The sequence below is a fragment of the Arachis ipaensis genome, chromosome B10, assembly GCF_000816755.2.
Source record: "Arachis ipaensis cultivar K30076 chromosome B10, Araip1.1, whole genome shotgun sequence".
Taxonomy (NCBI): domain Eukaryota; kingdom Viridiplantae; phylum Streptophyta; class Magnoliopsida; order Fabales; family Fabaceae; genus Arachis; species Arachis ipaensis.
In genome coordinates this window covers 20517298-20529758 of record NC_029794.2, presented here as the reverse complement: position 1 = coordinate 20529758, position 12461 = coordinate 20517298, and the positions used below count along the sequence as shown (strand labels likewise).

The window sequence follows — 12461 nt, the reverse complement described above, 5'->3', positions numbered from 1 at the left end:
TAGTTTTCTATACTCTTGGCCTAGACTAAGGGAATTGGGTGACCTTGAGTCATTTGGTCTAATTGATTTGGTGATTTGAGAACCCTTAGTGGTCATTTTAATACCCATTGACGCTAATCTACTACTAAGCCAATTAGAAGATAGATTAAGACTTATGAGTTGAAATTGACCAAGCCATTTGACATACTTCACTTGTAGAAGTAGACGTAATGGGCTTTGTTCCTCATAATTGTCAAGATATGGTTATTAGACAATGATGGTGATCCCAATTCCTATGCCTAGCCAAGATTTTCTTTTATTATTCATATTTGAAACCCAAAAATCCCAATTACTTTATTCTTGTTATAGTTAGTTTAGTTGTTCACTTAGTCTTAGAATAGAAGTAGCTTTATATGTTATCTTGTTAGATTGTACTTACTTACACCTTGCTTAATTGCTTTGATTTAGTTTCTTGCCCTTTAAGATTCCTTGCATGTTAAGTTTAGTAGTTTAAATTCTTGTTTATGACTCCCAACCCTGGAATTCTAACCAATATTAATGCACATGTTTGTCCATTCTCTTGAGTACAACCCGAGACTAATACTCTCGGTTACTTTTTATTGGGGTTGACTTGTGACAATCATATCAAAATTTGATCAAGAGAATTAATTGTTGGTTTAGGATTATACTATGACAATGATTTGATCTTCTATTGATGAAAATTCTAGACCGACCATAATTTTCATCATCAATAGTCCCTGCGTGTGCACAAACACAAGAGTCTATGCATATATATTTGTTCATTTATTGTCTCATTGGGAGAAATTGTAACACCCTCACTCTCAGAAGTCACGCTTCCGGCTGCGCTACTCTGATAGCAAGAAGTATTACGACTACTTTACATACTAAATACTAGAATAGGAGCATGTGACTCGATACTGTATCGCTGTTTTCTTTGAAAACCAGAAATAAATACTTTATTTTAAGAAAAATACAAGCAGGCATAGATTCATATAAAAGACTCCTTACATAATAACTCAATATAATATACGTATAAAACATACAATTCCTATCCCTCTTACAAACTTGTAATAACAAAGATGAGGGGAGAAAATAATCTAATTAATACAACAACATATAAACCAAACATAGTATAACTCTTCTTAATGCTTCTTCATCTGGTTCCTGAAAAGGTAAAGCTGTAGGGGGTGAGAACCTAATCACACGGTCTCACCACGGAGTTTCAAAGTTGTCATAAGAAGATATTCAATAAGAAAACTATTTTCAAATTCAGTGATTATCATTGCCTTAAGAATCCTTTTAAAATCCAATAGCTAATCGTTCAAAACCTTTTCAAAGAAACAATGTTTAATATTTTCATAAATCCAAAGTTTTTCTTTTCTCATAAGCAAATCTCAATCAGAAACCAACCACGCAATCAAACAACACAATAATTAATTCAGCACCAAAGTCCATTCTCAAATGTAACACGCCAGGACAAACACAGGCAAGACAGACAAGGAAAGCACAAGTAGGAAACAGTTACAGCAAATAGTTCAAGTAGAAGTTACGAACAGTTTAGCAATTAGGCAAACCAAAACAAGTTCAAACCCAAGCAGAGCATACAAATGCATATGATGCATGCCTGTCCTATGGCTGATGAGGCTCATCTGTCGGTTATCCAGCCAACCCGACAAGTCTGAATTGTCCTTAGACTGCTCCCCGACATGCATCCCCAAGAGTCTATGCATAGCTTTTTCTCAAATAATCAATATTGCTCAATGGGGGTAACATTCCCGGGAATTTATATAGTGCCCGGTCACACTTACGTCGTAGGGTCAACAGAGTATCGAGTTTTCAACCTGGTACACGTGGTAGCAAGCCATGGAACTTAATCCAGGGAACCTCGTATCTCAGATATTTCAAATTCATAAGCCATATAAATAATTCAAAGATCATATCTCAACATTCTCAACATCATAATCATTCATCCATCCAAATCTCATTTCCAAATTCATTCAAAAACCATATTTCAAAGAAAATCTTCATCAATCCTCATCATCTTTCTTTCCATCCCGTTTATTAACAATCCCAATTCAAAACATAATTCTTTCTTTGATAAATAAATCAATCTTAAAACATATAATGTTTAAAAATAAATCTTTCTGATTAGTCACTTCAAATAAAACTTCCAATAGCTATAAAATTTCGGCAGCATCTCCTCTAAAACTTGGACACTGCCACCCTTTTCGGATCCTAACCAAACCAAACCAAACGCCTATTAATCAGTCAAATCACTTCCAATAACCATTATCACAACAACACTCAATCCAAGGAAATTACAAAATCCAGAATTCAATTAACCAATCCTATAAATCGCAATTTAAACCGACTTCAACTAACAACATCAATCAATAGTTAAGAATTCTCGGTCTTCTCAAACAATTTCAAACCAAACCATTCCTCAAACACTTTTCGAATCATTTCCAAAATAGCAAGTCATGCTCAATAAATAACCCGTTTTCAAATATCAAGTCCTTTCCAAATTTATTTTAAAATCAAATTCCAATATCAAAATGGGTTTAATATCAAATCAAATTTTAATATTAAATCTTTTCTAAAATCAAACCGTTTCCAAAATTAACCTAAAAGGCAATAATAAATCTTCTCTAATAATTCAAGGAAAACCACTTTAATAACATCAATCAACTAATCCAAATATCCAACTTTCTCAATCGATCAGTGTATCAATCAAACTAATAATCTCATTCAACCAAAATAACTCAATTCAATTCGTAAGACTCACGAAATCACAAAAATGTATTCTACGCGTTAAAATCGATTTATAACAACCCTATAATGTAAAATAGATTTAAGAAAAATCCCTACCTTGATTAACCGAGTTCGCACAAATTTATCGTGATAATTTCCTCTCCTTTTAATTCATGGCAGCAGCTGCGACTCTCACGCAACTGGAACGGCAGTGGCAGGAACCAGAACAGCGATAATATTAATCTTCACAGCAGTGGCCATGGTTGCAGCAAAATAGAAGATTCAAAATGGATAGAAATTAAAAGCAATTACAACCCTGGGGATTCAAGACAAAGTAAGGACTAGAATTAAAATCAGAACATGGAAACCATAGCAGTGATAAAACAGAACATACAAATTGACCAAACCTAAGGGAAAGATCAGACCAGTACTAAGATAATAAAATCAGAACTAGCAGCAGCTTCAGCAGCCCCGCGGCAACACTAGCGTCAATACTCAACCTAATTGTCGCAGAAAATAGGATAAAAGCAAAGTAAAAGTAAAAGTAGAGCAAGTTTAAGGAAGCGAAGGACCTAAAGCGGAATAGAGGCAACAAAGATACCTCTATCAGTGACTAATGGCAGTGTAGAGTTCAGTGATGGTCACGGCGGCATCCGACGGCGGCGTACAACAGAGAAACTCGCGATGACAAGTAGACCTAGGCTTCAGTGGCGGCTTCTGGGCGGCAGCGGCATTCTCCGGCAGTAAGGGCGCGGCCAGAAGCTTCAGAGGCGGTGGATCTAACAAGGATGGCGACGGTGACAAGGCTCGGGCTAGACGGGCCGGCGGCGACGGGTCAAACACGCATCTCCTCTCCCGCGGTTTTGGCGGCGGTGATGGCTTGGTGACGACGAAGGCTACTTCCTCCTCGCGCTCAGCCATCTCATCGGCGACTGGGCAAGGCACGGCGACAACGGCGGCCTTCACGCCTGCGACCATGACGACGATGGTGACGCTCCTCTCTCTCCTGAGCTCTCTCTCTCTCTCTCTCTCTCTCTCTCTCTTCGCGGCTCTGATTCCTTTGGCGATGCGACGGCGGCGACCGTGGGCTCCTTGCCGGCGCCCTTCCTCCTCCACTCTCCTCTTCTTCTCCCTGTCTGCTTCTCTTTCTCTCTTCTTCACCCCTTTTCCCTTCCTTTCTTGCTTCCCCGTTCCTTACTTTCCTTTTCTGAAAGGTGTGTATGTGTTTAGATTAGGTTAGGTTTAGGGGTAAAATTAGATTTAGATAAAATTGGGATTAGGTTAGTTATTTTTATTAAAATTTTAGGTATAGTAGTATAATTTTATAAAATAAATAAAAAGTAGGATAATAATAAGAATCAAATTAAATATAAAGTATCTATCTTTAAAAATATCTTCTAATTAATAATCTTTAAATAATTTTCGGTTAAATACCAATTTAGTAAAAATTGGAGATAAATAAATTAATCCTCCTTTGTTTATAAAATAAGGTTAAAATCTATATATTAAAATTAAGGCATATAAATTGCTCATTATTTTTCAATTATGAAAATTTTAAGTAATAAATAAGAGTTTATTCAATTTTTATATAAAAATATCTAAACTGTAGTCTTAAATAAATATAATACATCATAATAATTTATTAATAACTTTTAAAAATTTAGGGGTCTTACAGAAATCATCCAAAAAAGTATAAGTGGCCGGCCACACTTGCGATGCAAGGTCAAGGGAATCTCAAATCTCAACTTGGAGCAAGTGGGGGCGAGCTATTACGTCTACCCAGTGAGTTGTAGAAAAATTATAATTACCAACCTGGAGTAAGTGGGGCGAACCACACCCTTGCATCTACCTAGAAAACTCAAACCATCTCAACCCAGAGCAAGTGGGGTGAACCACACCCTTGCATTTACCCGGGGAGCCTCAACAACCAACTTGGAGCAAGTGGGACAAAACCACAATCCTTGCGTCTACTCAGGAGGTACGTTCTCATATATCCAAGAGCAACAAAGGAGGGGATCATATCCTCCCACCATCTTACTGGAGGCGATTTTACAATACCAGGATGAAAAAAAAATGGATCCTCACTTTCCACCATCTCACTGGGGTTGCACTTTCGAGAAGGAGAGCTCAAGATGAACAATCATGCCCAATTCAGTTTCAAAATAAAAATATATTTCTTCAAACTTATTTCCACTATACTCTGATATGATATCTTTAATCCACTCAGTACACTCCACAAAGCACTCTAGTTAATCCACTCACAGTACTCTACAATCTTAAGACATCGGTTCTAAATTCATAACCGAAAATATCCCTTTTAGTTCACCCAGTATACTCTTGCTCGTCCCAAAGTCTTAAAGTAGTTATTGGAACTTAAACAGGAGTTACAGAGGTGAAAAAATAGGCTGGATAGGCAAAAATAATTGAAATCAACATTTCTTGAAAAACAGAATACTCATGCGTACGCATGCCTCGTGCGTACGCATGAACCCCTTGGCCGATTTTTCCCAAACTTAAAACACCATAATTCAAGCTTCCAAGACTCCAAATTAAATCCAATAAGTTATATCTGCGAAAGCTTTATTCAAGTACTCCAATGCACCAATTTAACTCTAATTCACATGTAATCATTCTAATTTCATACAATTTCACCATGATGAATACTAGAGTTCACCAATTTAATAATTCACAAAGGTTTAGTGATTTTTTGCCTTATCCATTGATGATTGGGGTGAAACTCAACAATAACTCAATGCTAGATATCGCCTACATAATCAAAATCACAAATTTTTTTCAATAACTATACCCAAAACACAAAAAATATAGATGGAAGAACTGAGCAAGAAATTCAGAGATCCTTACCACTTTGTTCAAATAGAATTGAAAAAAATTTCGAGATGAACACGTGCCCACAAACGGCTCGTCAATCAGAACTACGAATTGAAATATATGAGCAATTGAAGAGGAGAATGAATAGCGACATTAGATTTTTGCTCTCTTCTCTCTTCTTCACTATTTCTCACTCTCTCTATGAAAGGAGGGCTTCCATTTGTGCTGAAGGCTTACGTGGGTGAGGGTTAAATGATTGGACTTGGGTCCAACTTGGGTTCGGTTCAATCGTTTTAGCCTGTTAGCCTAATTTTGCGCCAAAATCTTTAAGATTGGTATTTTTAATTGTATCCTAAATATTTTTAATTTTCTAAATTATAAAATTTAATTTCTTAATTCTTTAGCTCATATTTAATTTATTAGTTAATTATTTATTAATTAATTGGGGTTTATATATATTCGTGCAATAAAGACATTTATGATGGGACTACAACTAGTGTGAAAACTCAAGGTACTATGACAGAAAAATTTTCTATTGGTATAGAATTACACCAGGGATCATCTTGAAGTCCATACCTTTTTACGTTAATCTTGGAAATACTCATAGAGCATATCCAAAAGCCTGTGCCATGGTGCATGCTTTTTACCGATGATATCGTCCTTGTGGGAGAGTCAAAGGAAGACCTAAATAAGAAGTTAGATTTATGGAGAGAAGCTCTAGAAATGTATGGTCTATGCATAAGTCGTAGCAAGACAGAATATATAGAATGTAAGTTTGGCTGCCGAACGAAAAACCTGAATATAGAGGTGAAGATTGGAGAAAACACCTTACGAAAAGTTAAAAATTTTAAGTATCTTAGGTGCATCATAAAGGATCATGGAGAGATTGAAAAGGATGTAAATCATAGGATCCAAGCAGGTTGGTTAAAATGGCGGAGTGTGTCCAGTTTTATATGTGACAAAAATGTGCCTTTAAAACTTAAAGGTAAATTCTATCGCATTGCTATCAAACCGACTATGCTTTATGGTACAAAGTGTTGGGTGGCTAAAGGAGAGCACGGACATAAGTTAAGTGTGACAATAATGAAGATGTTGAGATGGATGAGTGGTCATACGTGATTGGAAGAATAAAGAACGAAGATATAAGAGAGAGAGAGAGAAAGAGAGAGAGAGAGTTGGAGTAGCACCTATCGTGGAAAAGATGGTAGAATCGTGTTTCAGGTGCTTTGGACATGTGAGAAGAAGACCAACAGAGCATCTAGTCAGGAGGGTGGATGAGATGGAAGATGGACAAAGGGTGAAAGGTAGAAGAAGACCTAGAAAGACCATAAATGAGGTGGCCAAACGAGATCTACATGTAAACAATCTCTTTGTAGACTTGATACATGATAGAGCCCAATGATATCGTTTGATCCATATAGCTGACTGGTGCACGAAATCGTTTCTGGCGTTTAACTCCAGAATAGGGCAGAAAGCTGGCGTTGAACGCCAGTTTGCGTCGTCTAAACTCGGACAAAGTATGGATTATTATATATTGCTGGAAAGCCCTGGATGTCTTCTTTCCAAAGCAATGGAGAGTGTGCCATTTGAACTCCTATAGTTCCAGAAAATCCACTTTGAGTGCAGGGAGGTCAGAATCTAACAGCATCTGCAGTCTTTCTTCAGCCTCTGAATCTGATTTTTGCTCAAGTCCCTCAATTTCATCCAGAAATTACCTGAAATCACAGAAAAAACACAAACTCATAGTAAATTCCAGAAATGTGATTTTTATTTAAAAACTAATAAAAATATATTAAAAACTAACTAAATCATACTAAAAACTATGTAAAAACAATGCCAAAAAGCGTATAAATTATCCGTTCATCACTGACCCCACCTAGTAGGACAAGGCTTTGTTGTTATTGTTTTTATTATTTTTTGGTGTTTGTTATGTTAATAATATGTTATTAATGTATTTTTTGTACAGACATGATGACAGGCAGCAGAGGTAGGTCGAGTGGGACACGTGGTCGTGGTAGAGGGTGGGCTTCCACCGAATCCCCCACGGCTACTTAGTCATCCCCTCTACCCTGGCTACTCCGTCGATCTCTGTGATGTCACAGGCGGGTCCATTGGACCAGCAATTTATCATGGTCCCAAACCCGAACTGGGTGCTTCCTTCTATTGTGCCCCCTTGCAGATGCAGTGACAACATCGACAGAGCCTGCAGTGGGTGATACCTCCAACGCCCCCGAGCAAGATGTCCCTCCAGCACCACCCGTCATCTGGCTGAGTATTTAGCCCGATGGCATGCAGTCATGAGTTCAATTTTTTAATATTAACTTTATTTATCTTAAGTTTGTTTAGGTTAAGTTCATTTATCTTATTTGATCGTTAATGTGCAGTTTGTTCTCTGATAGGTTTGCACCCAACCCCAATGTGCCAAAAATTTGGTGGCAGAATTCAAAGTCCACAAACTAACCAGCAAGTGCATTGGGTCGTACCAAGTAATATCTCAGGTGACTGAGGGTCGATCACACGAGGATTGATAGACTGAGCAACAATAGTCGAATGACTCACTTAGTCAGGCAAGAAGAAAGTGATGTTTTGGGGTTCAAAAATATTAAACAATAATTCAGAGAGTAGAGAATGCCAACAGTGGAATTGGTGTGAAATATATATGAGAAAACAGTTAAGTTTCGGAGTTATTTATTCGTCCGGATTAAGTTTTCTTACCAACTATTTCAATCATGCAAGATTCATTTCATGGCAAACTGTGAGTAGTGACTAAACACTAATTCCTTAGTGATTTAGTCTCCTCTAACCTCGTTAACCGCCAATGTCTTGGTCACTTAATTTCGATTAGAGGGTTAGATTCAATTCTAGTTTATTGGCCACAAAATCCTAATTACTCGGATATAAAAGGATTATATGTCACGTATCCCATTAAGTCCAAGTAATTAGCAATTTAGGAGGAGTTTACTTTCAAGCTAGTGTTCAAGTGATATAACTCTTCCAAGAATCACAAGAACGCATATAGCAAAAGGGTTATTCTTCTGATCTACCCAGATTCATAAGATGAAGAATGAAAGTAATCCTTGAAACTGAATCAATACATTAATTAAAATAGAATAATAATAATAGATTTAATCCATAAAAATAAACAGATCTCCTAACCTTAACCGAGGAGGTTTAGTGGCTCATGACTTCGAGAGAAAACTAAGGTTCCAAAAATGTGAAAGTGTGGAAGAGAGAAGCTCCCCCCGAAAGTTGAATCTTTTCTCTTTTATATCTAACCTAATCTAATTTGAAACTAAAATAAAATAATAAATTCTAAACCTAAAAGATCTTTTTTGTAATTGAAAATAACTAAAATAAAATAAAATAGAGTAATTAAAAGCTAAATCCAACTAAAGATGCTTCATTAGTGAGAATGTGATCCAGATCATTGGCGTTAAACGCCAAATCCAGCGTTTAGCGCCCTTGTGGGCAGGAAGCTCTCATTCGTCTCTAGCTTGCTGGCACTAAATGCTAGGCTTGGCGTTTAGTGCCCTAATGGGCAAAAAACTCCCTAGCGCTGCTGAGTTGTTGGCGCTAAACGCTCAGGTCCGCGTTTAGCACAACCTTGGCATATCTGAATTCTTCTCTTTTCTTGCACACAAACTCTGCCAAACTGATCCGAACATCTCCGAAAATAATTAAAACACCAAAGCAACTTAAAGTATCATCCAAAGGGGTATCAAACACTAAAATTTAATTAAAAACTCAATGAATTCTAACTTAAAATAAATATAAAATGAAGGAAAGATGCTCACACATCACTTGCACACAGAAGATATTCAAGGTCATTAAGTCTATGTACGACCACCTGTGGCCAACCTACAAGAAGATCCCAGCTGAGACCAGAGAGCGCTGGTTTCAGAAGTGGGAGGTAAGAACCCAATTTGGTTAGAATTAATTTACTATATTTGAACTGTATTTTATTCCAAATAAATAATGTTGGTGAATCACTTTGTGCAGTTGAAATTCATATGGGATGTGGAGCACAACCTCATGATCCAGAAGATCTACGACCATCGAGCAGCCAAACATTTTCAGCAGATCATGAGCAATGTTCATCAGGAGAAAGACTACCTAACCTCGTGGATCCGTCCAAATATAAAAATGATCTAGAAGCTCATTTTAGAGATAACGAGGGGTTCAAGCATTGCCTTCTGACGAACATCGCCAACTAGGGCTTCGCCCAGGTCGTCGAGGTATACAAGTAGATCAGTGATCTTCATGAAGACGAAGACGAAGACGAGATTGGTAATAATTTTGGCATTGTTTTATGTTATAGTAGTTACTTGAATTAGTTAGTAGAGTATAGGGTGTTTAATTTCCTTTTTCGTTATCAAGTTACTTAAGTAGTTAGTAGAGTTTAAGGTGTTTGATTTTCAATTTTAGTAGATTTAGGTGGTTAAGATAGGTTAAAATAGGTTAAATTAGGCTCTGAGATTGCTGAAAGATGTTGGATTATTTAATTGTTTGCTAATTTCCTCTGCTGAAATTGTTTGAAAAATGCTTAAATGTAAAAATAATAATGTTAATTTGGTTTGGATGGAACCTTCAACGGTGGCTAAATCCGAATTTCAAAAAAAAGTCTGTCAAAATTTATATAAGATAGGTTAAAATAGGTTAAATTAGGCTCTGAGATTGCTGAAAGATGTTGGATTATTTAATTGTTTGCTAATTTCCTCTGCTGAAATTGTTTGAAAAATGCTTAAATGTAAAAATAATAATGTTAATTTGGTTTGGATGGAACCTTCAACGGTGGCTAAATCCGAATTTCAAAAAAAAGTTTGTCAAAATTTATATATATATATATATATATATATATCATTGTTTAATTTGTTCGTTTATTTTATTGTTTGGTTGATATATTAATTTGTACTCAAAGTTGTTGGATCGTGAGACGACATTGGCGGAGACCTTCAAGTATACCCATACTTTGAAGGAAAACAAGTAGAGAGTTGCTGACGAGTGGTTGGCAGTCCATTATGTAAGTTTAAATTAATCCTAAATTTTAGCTTTATTTGGTTTGAAGTCAATTATTTAACTATTATCCTAATCACAACTAAAGTGTGTGTCTCAAGAGGAGTATCAGCAGAGGTTTGAGGTCGTGACCTAATAATCTCAGCCGCCTAGTGGAGTCGACGAAGCCGGATCCGAGACCTCAGTCGTGGATCCCGACAAGATTTGGTGCGAGACCGCCTCTAAACCCCATAAGAATCGCCTCTTCGGGCTAAGCTCGTTCTTCGCCAGTGGCCTCTGCTCCTCCATGTCGGCGGCTTCCTCTGCCTCTACCACCAGACCTACTGATCTCTGAAAAGTTATCGACCTAAGGGAGGAGGTGTAGAAATTAACATAGGAGCTTCACCAGCAACAGGAGCAGTCTAAGCAGAGGTATCGAAAAACTCTTGCACACGTTGCTGCCAGTTCGGACCTGACGGAGAAGCTGGAGCATCTCGATCGGTTGCGATAGCAGATGGAGGAGTACAGCTAGTAGATGCGCGCGCCGCTGCCAGTAGGGCACCAATGACGACGATTATCAGGATCTGTAGAGGTTAGGTTTTATGCATTTTTGTTTGTTTAGGGTACATTGCTCTATTTCTGTGAGATTTTATTGTATTCATACCATTTATTTTTAATAAAATAATTTGTTGATTTATGCTAATTTTAGATTTCTAATAATAATTTCGTTAACAAGAATTTTAATTTGATTTAGCTGTTATTTATGGCTAAACTGTGCCAAAAAATAAAAAATAAAAAAATACCGGCAGATATATCGTCGGATTAATCCGACGGTAATCATCAACTCAGACTCGATAATCTATGAAAAACACTAACAGAAAATCTGCCGGTAATTAGCGTAAGATGAAAAAAACCCACCGGTAAGAGGTTTGTGGTGCCGTTTATACTATTAACTACAGGATGACGGTAAATCCGACGATAATTTATTTAGTGGCGAATTTATCTTATTAATCCAATGATAAATTTGATGGTAATCAACATTATTTTGTAGTGAAATTTAGTATTTCATAAAAAGTCGAAGCATATTAATATTTGATTTCATAAAATTAAAAAATTGGTGAATGAAAAAGAAATATTTATTAAGTATTTTCTAACTAAAGAACAAATAGTAGATATTTTAAGATATGAAGACTCGAACCCGTAACCTCTTAATTAAGTATAGGGAGATTATGTCATTTCAGCTATTGCTATTACCTCAGTCAGGAGGCTTTTACCAATACAGAAAAGAAAATAATGATGTATGTAGCAATTATGGCTCCCAGCTCTTAAATATGTCTTAGCTGCCCCTTGAACATTAACAGAATTTTTTAGAGGAATATTAATCACGTGGGTAAAGCTATAACGTCGATCCGAGCATAACATTCAAACTATTTTAGGTAATTAAACTTTGTTATGCATCTATTAAGTGAAAGGTAATTGAAACTTCTATTTTTACGTTGAATGTGAATTTAGAATGTGAAAAAAAAAAAATAACCAAACATAAAAAAAGTCGTTCAAATTTCAAAAAAGTTAAACGCACTTTTCTCCTTTCTAATGTTAAAGCAAATATTTTTGAAGTAAGTACACCAAAAAAAAAAAATCTTTAAAGTAAGACTTCTTAGCAAATTAAATCTACGTTAGTAGGGTTAATCTATTACCTTTCACTTAATACATACACTTTTTTTGTTCTTTTCAGAGAATAAAATTTCAATAAATCTGAATGGCGGAGAATGTACAAAAGCATAACAACAAAGCAAATAAAACAGGCTACTATTTAGATAGAAAATAATAATATACATAAAATACAGAAAAAATACAACAAATCTATAATCATATTTTATTAAATACTT

General features: G+C 36.2%; 1 long non-coding RNA gene across 1 annotated transcript; it reads left to right on the top strand.

The window, feature by feature from the left end:
* On the top strand, positions 2676 to 12055 carry LOC110267744. The gene is made up of 3 exons (XR_002355643.1): positions 2676 to 2881; positions 6789 to 6794; positions 12045 to 12055. It is a non-coding gene; the product is annotated as an uncharacterized LOC110267744 (long non-coding RNA).